The 9,098-nt window shown below is 36.7% G+C and overlaps 1 protein-coding gene across 3 annotated transcripts in view; it reads left to right on the top strand.

The window, feature by feature from the left end:
• RNF182 (ring finger protein 182) overlaps positions 1 to 9,098 on the top strand; it is a 32,728-nt gene that overhangs the window by 17,834 nt on the left and 5,796 nt on the right. For 2 of the 3 annotated variants that reach the window (XM_063325844.1, XM_063325846.1), the window contains one exon: positions 5,087 to 5,164. The exons of the other annotated variant lie outside the window; for it this stretch is intronic. The gene's annotated coding sequence lies outside the window, so the exon portion shown is untranslated. The remainder of the gene's footprint in view (positions 1 to 5,086; positions 5,165 to 9,098) is intronic. 3 annotated transcript variants of the gene reach the window in all.

The raw sequence follows: 9,098 nt of genomic DNA, 5'->3' as shown, positions 1-9,098 counted from the left end.
TATACTTAACTGAATTTTGGTACGTGCTATGCATAAATTGTCTGCTTGTTTCTGCTCCTCTTATCCAGTCTGAAGGGCATCCCAGGCCTGAACATGCTCGCAGAAGTAGCACTAGTCTCAGGGCAACCCCTGATGACCATGGTGCCTTCAGAAATACCCAGAGGATATCCTGTTTCAGCTTATTGTCATCAGATTCCTGTGTCCTTTAGGATTGATGTAGGATGGGATGACATATATGTAGTAAATAGAGGCAATTTTTTCTTTTGACTACTGAGGAAAATTTGACCCAAAGCCTGAGGTCTGGCGAGGGCTAGCTCTTCAAAGCTAAGTCTCAAGGAGACGTTGAGACTGCCAATGGAAAGGATGTGTCTTGGGAAAGCAATTGTTCCAGACTGGTTCCTTGCAGAGTGTAGTCTTCTGTATATAGAGCCTCTCAGCCCATGAGAATTCTGTCCTTCACTTGAAACACTCCATCCAGTAGCGCTAAAACTGTTTCACTGACAGTTCACAATGGATAAAAAAATATTACATTCCATTGCTAAATAACATCCTAAAAGCAGAGCAATTCATATCAATCTCCCTGAAGTCCTTTATAAGCCAGCAGAACACTCCAGCGATTCTGAGACTAGTGGCGTAGCACTTCATGGAGCTCTGACAGTCCCAGATCATTCATGGTAGTTACAAAGATACCTCCAGCCTAATACGTAAAGCTGCTCTTGTTTAAGAGGATTCCTGTATTCCTTAATGGCTTAGAATAAAAGCTGCACGTATAATTTGATACAAATTATTTTAACTCCTTTCATTTGTTTTTTAAATATATGCAATTTTATTTCATGTACCTGCATCTAGAATGATGGGTGTGCATGCAGTAACTGTTCTTTGTAGTTTATTTGTGTGCAGCAGCTGTGCAACTCTGTTCTTTGTAGTTTATTTGTGTGCAGCAGCTGTGCAACTGTGAAGCCCTGCTAGACAGAAGTAGAGTTGCTGTGATGCTTCTTCTGGAGTTATGGTGCTGCTTCATTTTCAGCAGAAGCACTCAAATAAAAAAAAAAAAAAAAAAAAAAAAAAAAAAGAAAACATTAACTACTAACAGATAATGTTCATCTGTTTTTTCTTAAGACCGTAGAGGTGATAGTTTGTAATTTGCTTATAGTTAGTATAAAAGCCTAACAAGAAGTTTTTCTTTGTTGTTATTTGAGGGAACTTTCATTGCCAAAGAAAAGTACTTATGAAAGTTAGCTAAAAATGAGGCTGTTTGGTGCAGGGTAATACTAACAAGTGCTTGGGGGAAAAAAATGCAGTTAAAAACAAATTTGGTACAGTTCTAAAATTATTTCCCTTGTGTATAAATCAGGCCAAATGGACCTTTTCATGCAAATATTTTGTAAGAGGGCAATACATGTTGCAGTCAAAGCTAATGTCTCCTCATTGACACTTGTCTGTTGGGATCATTCAGTTCCAGGAATGCAGTTGAAGACATACAACTTAGTAGATCTTGACATGTGGTAAAGCTAATATTATATTTTTCATAACATCTGGGGTTTTTTTGTGTTTACTCCTTTTAAAATACATCAATAAGATTTTTAAACAAAAATTTTCTTAGTTGCATCATTGCAATTCTAGTCATACATAATAATGTCAAGTGAGGAGGGAGTATATGCCAACTATTGCTTTATTGCCAAATAAAAATAAGTTGGATCCCAGCAGTAACTATTTTTAGATGCGTGCTTTAAGTGAACTAAATACTAAAATTACAGGTTAGTATATCCAGGGTAAAGTATTGTTTCCTAAGAGCCCTCCCTTTTCAAGCTATTGGGAGTATCCGCAACATCAGCTAGATTAGATTTTGGTTGACAGCTTTTCAAAAAGGATATGCTGGTGGAAGACCAGGTCTGGAAAACTTGTGGAAATCTGTATTGGATTTGGATTATTTTGATATATGGTTTTCAAACATTCTGTGACTGAAGTAACTGTAGTTGTTCTTTACTGTTTTCCTTTCCGTATGGGATAACACACAAATTCTGAGCAGTACTTAAAGCAGAAAACCTTGTTACCAAATAGATGTAAACAATACATAAACTTCAGTTTCAGTACTGCCCTGTATAATGCTCCACCCTTTTTATTTTCCGTTTGCGCTAACCTATTGAGATAAAATAGACAATATAGTAAAGTCTTTATACATAGTCATATTCTCAAAAACATCTGAAGCAGAATGAACCAAGTTAAACATACTTCAGTATTAGACAGATTGCTCTTAATGACAATAGAAAAGGCAGGAAGTACAGCTTCATTTCTAGTCTATTCTGGGATTATTTTCAGCTCTATTAGGACAAAGCTAATGCAACGCTTACTTTCTATTTAAATCTTATTTTGAAGGTTAATTGGAACTTATTATTATGCATTAAAATGATTCCCCTGTGTGAAGAGGAATTTCTCACTGAATGATGTAATCACCATTAATTTTCTGTAATTTTGTCCCACCTGATCCCTCCAAAATTATATAATATAGAAAATATGTCCAAAGAAAACGAATTCTGTCATATTTTGGGGATCTTAAATTTTATGTATATCACTTAATATCTTCCAAGTATGACAGTAATTTTTATTAAAAAAGTATTTCTGGACTTATTTTAATTACCTGCATTGAAACATACAATTGCGAACAAAACAAGGAGGTAAACTTCTATGGTGTTATCTTCATGTATTCGGAAACCTAACACAAAATCATATTGGCTTTTAATAATGCCTAATTTAAAGATAAATGCTAAACATATCTGTAGGTCACATGATTAAACATTTATGCCTATATTAAGAAATACTGTGAAGTTTTTTATTTATTTATCATTTTTGTATCTTTTCAAGTCATATTCTAGAATCAGTGTCCTGCAGTCTGTTCAGTTCTCAGAAGAGCTTCTAAAGGACACAAACGTTAAAGCAGAGAAACATAACTCTGTCTTATCTGAGAAAGCTGCCAAAAGGCACCCCTGCTGCCAAAGAGGAGAATGTCTAACCTTTCCCTAAAGTAATAGTAAGGTCATGAGTTCTATCGTGAAATATATTCTTACTGGAGTAGATCATTTCTTGGTTTCAGAGTCATAAAGGAAAAGCCATTGGCAGTGGAAAACAGTACAAGACAAAACGCGAAAACAGGCCAAGTAAGCAGGTTGTGAAACAAAAATCATTTTAAAACGAACAAATTCTGTTTAACTTGTGTACTTCCAAAATTAAATGTTACCATTTTAGATACAAATTTCAAGCTACCTCTTTTTACTTATTGATTTAGTGTAATTAATAGTCTGTTTAAATCAAGACAGCTATTAAGAGATCTGATCCTTTGTCCTTTATTAGTTTTATTCTCGAAACAGCTACAAAGCAACCCACAACCGTATGTCACATTAAGCAGTCATTCAGCATATTGCTATATAAATAACTCGTGAATTATATATGAGGAAAAAATCCTTCTTAAAAAATATTGGAAGGGATTTTGCTTGTGTCTACACGCCTAACTAGCAAAACGTTCTTTTTTGCATCACAGTCAGTTTTAAGATTCATATCAATACTGTAGTAGCCTCTAGCTAGAAAGCAAATCATTGAGGATACTGGGGTTTTAATAAGGTGTTCACTGTTTATTCATACCATTTTCCACTACTACCTGACACATAATGTGAGCTACTGGAATAAAAAAAAGTATTGCAAATGATATTGTTAAGGGGAAGTGGAGTCTGGTGATATTGAATATGCACGTGCAAAGGACGTAGAAAGGACCCCAAGAATCACTGCCACAATATTGAATAAAGTGAACCCTGTGTTAGATGAAAATATACCTGCTTACTTACCAGCGTAGAAAATAATAAAAAAACCCCAACATTAACTGTTGGGTTTGTTGGTTGTTTTTTGGTTTGTTTTTTTTTTTTAATATAAGATGGCACATTAATATTACATGATTTCTCATACTAAATGATCAGAGACCCATGAACTCTGCTTTGAATACAAAAAGCTATGATTTTCTGTATTTTGTATTTTTGTGATATTGTTGTAGAGGATTGAGAGAGATCAGGCAAGGACTCTAAATTTTGTAACAATAACTTCCGATAAAAATACTTGTATTTGATATTAGTCTCTGGTGAAGCAGTCAATAGTACACACATATTTGCTGTACATATTACAGAGTTTCTCTTTCATGTATAGTTATTTGAGAAATAACCTCATTCCCTATCCCATTGAAGACTAAGTTTTTGTGAAAAGAATTGAGGCAGTTTTCATAGCAGTTTATACAGCTGACCATAAACCAAGCACGGATCAGTACGCCACATTCTGTAACTCTTGCGCAAAGTCTCGCATTGATTAGAGTTGACAGGGAAATGTCCATTGTTAAAACCCATCCAATGTTAGCAGAAATGTGGCATGAAACAGGTTGAGCATGTGATAGCTGCTGGCACTTTGAACGTAGTCTATTCAAATGTCAGATTAGTAAAGTGGTTTAGGGGTTTGGTTTTTTTTGCATTGTGTTCAGCAAAAGCTGGAAAAATCCAGTGCGATGGTCATTTCCTGCTGAGTCAGAATGCAGCAAAGCTGCTCCAATGTGAATGCAGTGGTCCACCAGAGATGTTGCTTTCTGGTCTGTGCTGGAGAAGAGACTGCAGTTAGTTTGGAAAATTAGAAGTGATCAAAGAGCTTCTATGAGATTTGTGAAGGAAAGTATTTCAATATGTTTTTAAAAACTCTTCTTTCAAGCCCAGTTTATCTCTTTAGTTGCTTTGCTTTTGGGGTTTGGAGTGAATTGCTAACATTTGTGAATATGTGGTTTCTAGAACAGATAGCACTTCAGAGTGTTTAGTGCATAATATTGAAAGAGGCTTAAAATCAACAACAGATCTGTAAAGACGACTCTGGATTATTTTACAGAAATAATTTTAGTAAATGAGATTTACCCAATATATTTCTCTAAATAGAAATCTTAACATATGGGTATTTCCATCCAAACTAGAGAAGTTGGACAACTTCCTCTCTTTCAGAGAAAACAGACTGGATTCGTCTCCCAGCTGTATTCCTGCTCTACTAATTTTCTTTCCCTCCTTTCCACCAGTTCTTGCCCGTGTGAAGAATAGGCATTTCTTGTGTTCCCTGCAAGTGAACCTTTGCAAGAAGTTCTTTATCTTGGAAAGTAAGTTTCTCTGTATTCATTTATCTCTACATATTTTTTCCTTGTCTTACTCCCTAAATACACTTGGCTTGCATTTAGAGGAAACTTTAAAAACCTTCAAAAATATCACACGTTGGGTAGCTCCATGGTTGATACCTTATGGAAGTTAATTACTGACCTCATGTATTCATTTTAGGTTATATGTGAAATATTGGCAAATTCCCTTCACAGAAAAAAGAAGTGTGAGATGAATGATAAAAGGTTGGTTTGATAAACTGGACAAGGCTGATCTCTCATTAGGGAAGGGAAGCACAAATTTCCCATCTACTTTGCCCTGTCAGCATGACTGAGCTCCAATATTGAGAGTTTCATCTACAACTGATTGCTTCTGGCCTCTCATAAGAACACGATGTCTAGGCAGTGTTTGATCGATGAGTGCAAAGAAGGGCCATAGCATGTTGTGCAACCCATTCACCTTTCTTTTCACGCTGGGGATGAAAGCCTGCAATCTGCAGTCGGCAACACAGCAGTGGTTAGTAGCAAATTGATCGATGGACAGTGGCTTGTTCGGGCTGGAGCAGTCCATCGCGCTCTGCCCATGCCTGGGGTCGCATCCAAAGGCTTGCTGTTTATTCAGTCCTGTTCTGTGGGTGGCCTCCTCTTGCTCTCAAGGGAGGACAGTCTCCCTTGCTTCTGGGACTGCCCTCCAGCAGTCAGCTGGAGCACTGTGGGGACTGCTGGCGATCTTCTGCCATCCAGCCAGGTTGCCTCTCCATCTTCAGCTCTTTTCCCTTTCTAGTAAAAGGGTCAGGTACAGGAGACTGCAAGGGACAGGGTAGGTAGCACCAGAAAGGGGAAGAGAAGGAGTCAGAGCTCCAGCAGCAGCAGAACATGAAGTGAACAGGAATGATGGATTCACTCCGGCAGCGCTTAGACAGAACTCTTACAAAAGACAAGGGCTTGTCATAGTATAACAAATGTGCTTGTTCCTGGATAAACTGCAATGGATGCTGTTATCATTGTACGTGTCTAGTAGTTTATATTTTGTTTGGAAAGCCACTATGAGCTACATAATAGCCACAGGAATGGAAGGTTCTGCAATTGGATTGTGTTGATCCCATCAGATAGGTTCTGTGGGAGACAGAATAGCAGAAAGTGTCTAGGCTTTCTTGTAAAAAGGAATTAATATATTAAATGAAAGAATTATCATCTAGGAGAGATGTTTAGCTACATAGCAACTGTAAGCCTGATTCCTTATTCAGTAACAGACAAAGCTTCTCAAATAGACTGCATAAAGTGAGTTGAGGATACCAAAACAGAGTCATAGAATAATTTGAGTGGGAAGGAATCTCCAGAAAGAGTCCAGTCCTCTGCTCAAAGTACAGCCAAATTCCAAGGTAGAGCAGCTTGACCAGGGTTGTATCCAGTCAAGTTTTCAATATCTGTAAGGTTGGAGATTTCATTTCCACCTCTCTTGGCACCTGTTCCAGTGTTTGAACAACTTGTGGTTTGTTTTTTTTTTCCCTAATACCTAATTGAAATTTCCCTAGTTGCAACTTGTGTCTGTTGGTATCAAACAAGCAGGTGGGACACCTCTATCTAAAAATAAATAAGCTCAAGTGGAAAACCGGACGTAAGGAGTAGTTTGAAGTCATGAAAAATATCAGAATTAATAAAAATAAACACAGTACTTTAAAAATAGGCAGGGAGCCTGACCTCACTTTGATGTGAAGTCAGTAGCAATTTTGTACTTTAAGTGAAGGAGGTTACGCTTATCATAGGATTTGCACTCAGGAATTTTTACTTGACTGCCCTCTGATGTGAAGGTCAGAAAGAACATGCAGATTGCAGCCCCATATTTAAAAAAGACCAAACAGTAATGGAATATTGGAGTGTGTAATAGGGACATACCTTCTCGTGGCATCATAAAAAAGTAGCTCAGAGAGGAGAGGAGGACAAAACGCAAACACACAGACACAATCTCTTTTATTCTGTGTAATATTGTAGCTTCTTTTGCTTCCAACACAAAGAAAGCAGAAGTATGTGAATTGCCACATTTTTGGTGGGGGACCAGGATTCAGAGAGGCAGTAGTTAATCTGTTCCCTACTTTAATTCCATATTCTGCCTGCTTCCAGTAAATATGCACCTGGGAGACACGGAAAAGACAAGCTAGAAAATCTCTGACATAGAGTAGAAGTAGCTTGAAGAAATAGTTGGCCATATTTCTCAAGAAATGTCTCATTTTCTAAAGAAATAGGGCTAATTTGAAGTAAAAATTCTTTTAAATCCTCAGTTTTCTTATATTTTTACTAAGTCTCTGATCGGAGAGCTTTTTACTATATATATGGTGTATATAGCAGGGCAGCATTAATTAAGCTTAAAAAGGTGTCAGTTCTCAGCAGAGAAAAAGTAAGCGGGAAAGTGGGAACTGAGAAGGAAAAGCAGAAAATTCCCTAAAAAATCAAGAAAGCAAAAAAGACAGAGGAAGCATCTAAAATCACTATAGAGCTGAGAAGGTAAAATATGTATGAATAGCATTAATAGGAATTAGTGATTAAATTTTAATTTTCAAAGGAAAAGATGTATAAATGAAGAACAGTAGTAAGCAGTAATCACACTAGAACACATAAGGAGAAATTCAACATCTAAACTTAGCCAAAGAAAAAAGAGTCAACGATGTTTTATTACTGATGGATATGTTTTTGAAGAGACTCTGTGAAGAGAGAAAGATGATGAAAGTAGCTCTTTCTTGTACAGTACATTAAAAAAAAAGTTTGAAAATAATTTGTAGAATAGCTCAGGACAGAAACTACAATAAGAGGATCGTTGTGTTCTGGAAATTAAGCTAATGGTCCCAATTTAGCAATTGGGACATTGCTAGTCCCAGGGACTTGTTACTGCTTGTATTAATGCTAAATCTGGCCACTTAACGGGGGTAGAATCAGGAGAATACTTTCAGTTTTAAAACAGATTCAGGCAGAAGTGATCCATGTCTAAGTAGAATTGGTTGGAAAGTGGTCTGCTTTTTGGGAAGACATGGAAATATTCATTAGAAAGGTAAACACTAAAATACAAAGATTTTCTAGTTGGGAGTTTTCACAGAAAGGTCACAATTTTCCATGAGAAGCAGACACATTTTCTGTAAGATTTTTGGTTAATCAGAAATTTAGTTTTATGTCATAGGACATTTGCCAGCCTCAGCTGTGAAGCATGAACACGTTAGTAATCCTAATTCACCTCAGGTACAGAAGATGAATGAGACTCAAGATGTGAAAGTTCAAAACCGTTGCTTGTTTTGTTTAGCTGCTTAACTTTTCAGCAGTGCTTTGCCTTCCTGTAAGCTGGCATTTCACTTTTTTAGGTCTGCTTTATGGTTTCTTCATCCTTTGGAAAGTTAGCATCTCTTGACATTTATATATGCCTAAAAGTCATCTGGAAGATGCTATTTGGAATGAAATAAAAAGAGTAGTAGAAACGAATAAGGAAGCACACAGTGTAACAAAGGATAAAGGATAGGTTATAAGATCTGTAAAAAATGTACTTTTTGTCTCCTATAAGGTGTTTAGCTTGTACACTCTGAAAATTATGGATCAACCTTCTCGTGTTTGCCTTGCCTAATGGAACACACCACAAATATAATCACAGTGCAAATAATAAAAACAACTGTGAGGCAGAGATGAAAACTTTTAAAGCACTAAAGAAACAGGTTGGAAGAGGCAGGAAAAAGAAGTTAAGAAAATTGAACAGGGAGGGAGCCATGTCTGTTATAAATACTTACAGAAATATGTTTTTTCTTCACTGTGTTGTCGTCTTTTTTTCATTACTGCATTGTCTGAAGTGTATCGTCTTTGTTTTAAATGTCCAGGAGGTGAGTTTTAGAAATTATGTTACTAAGAGAAGCTATGCTGTGCAGAATGTTAAGAGAGAGAATGGAAAATACCTGAAGCACAGTAG

The sequence above is a fragment of the Chroicocephalus ridibundus genome, chromosome 2 (assembly GCF_963924245.1).
Source record: "Chroicocephalus ridibundus chromosome 2, bChrRid1.1, whole genome shotgun sequence".
Taxonomy (NCBI): Eukaryota; Metazoa; Chordata; class Aves; order Charadriiformes; family Laridae; genus Chroicocephalus; species Chroicocephalus ridibundus.
The sequence above is the reverse complement of the archived record's forward strand: the minus strand, read 5'-3'. Positions and strand labels throughout refer to the sequence as shown.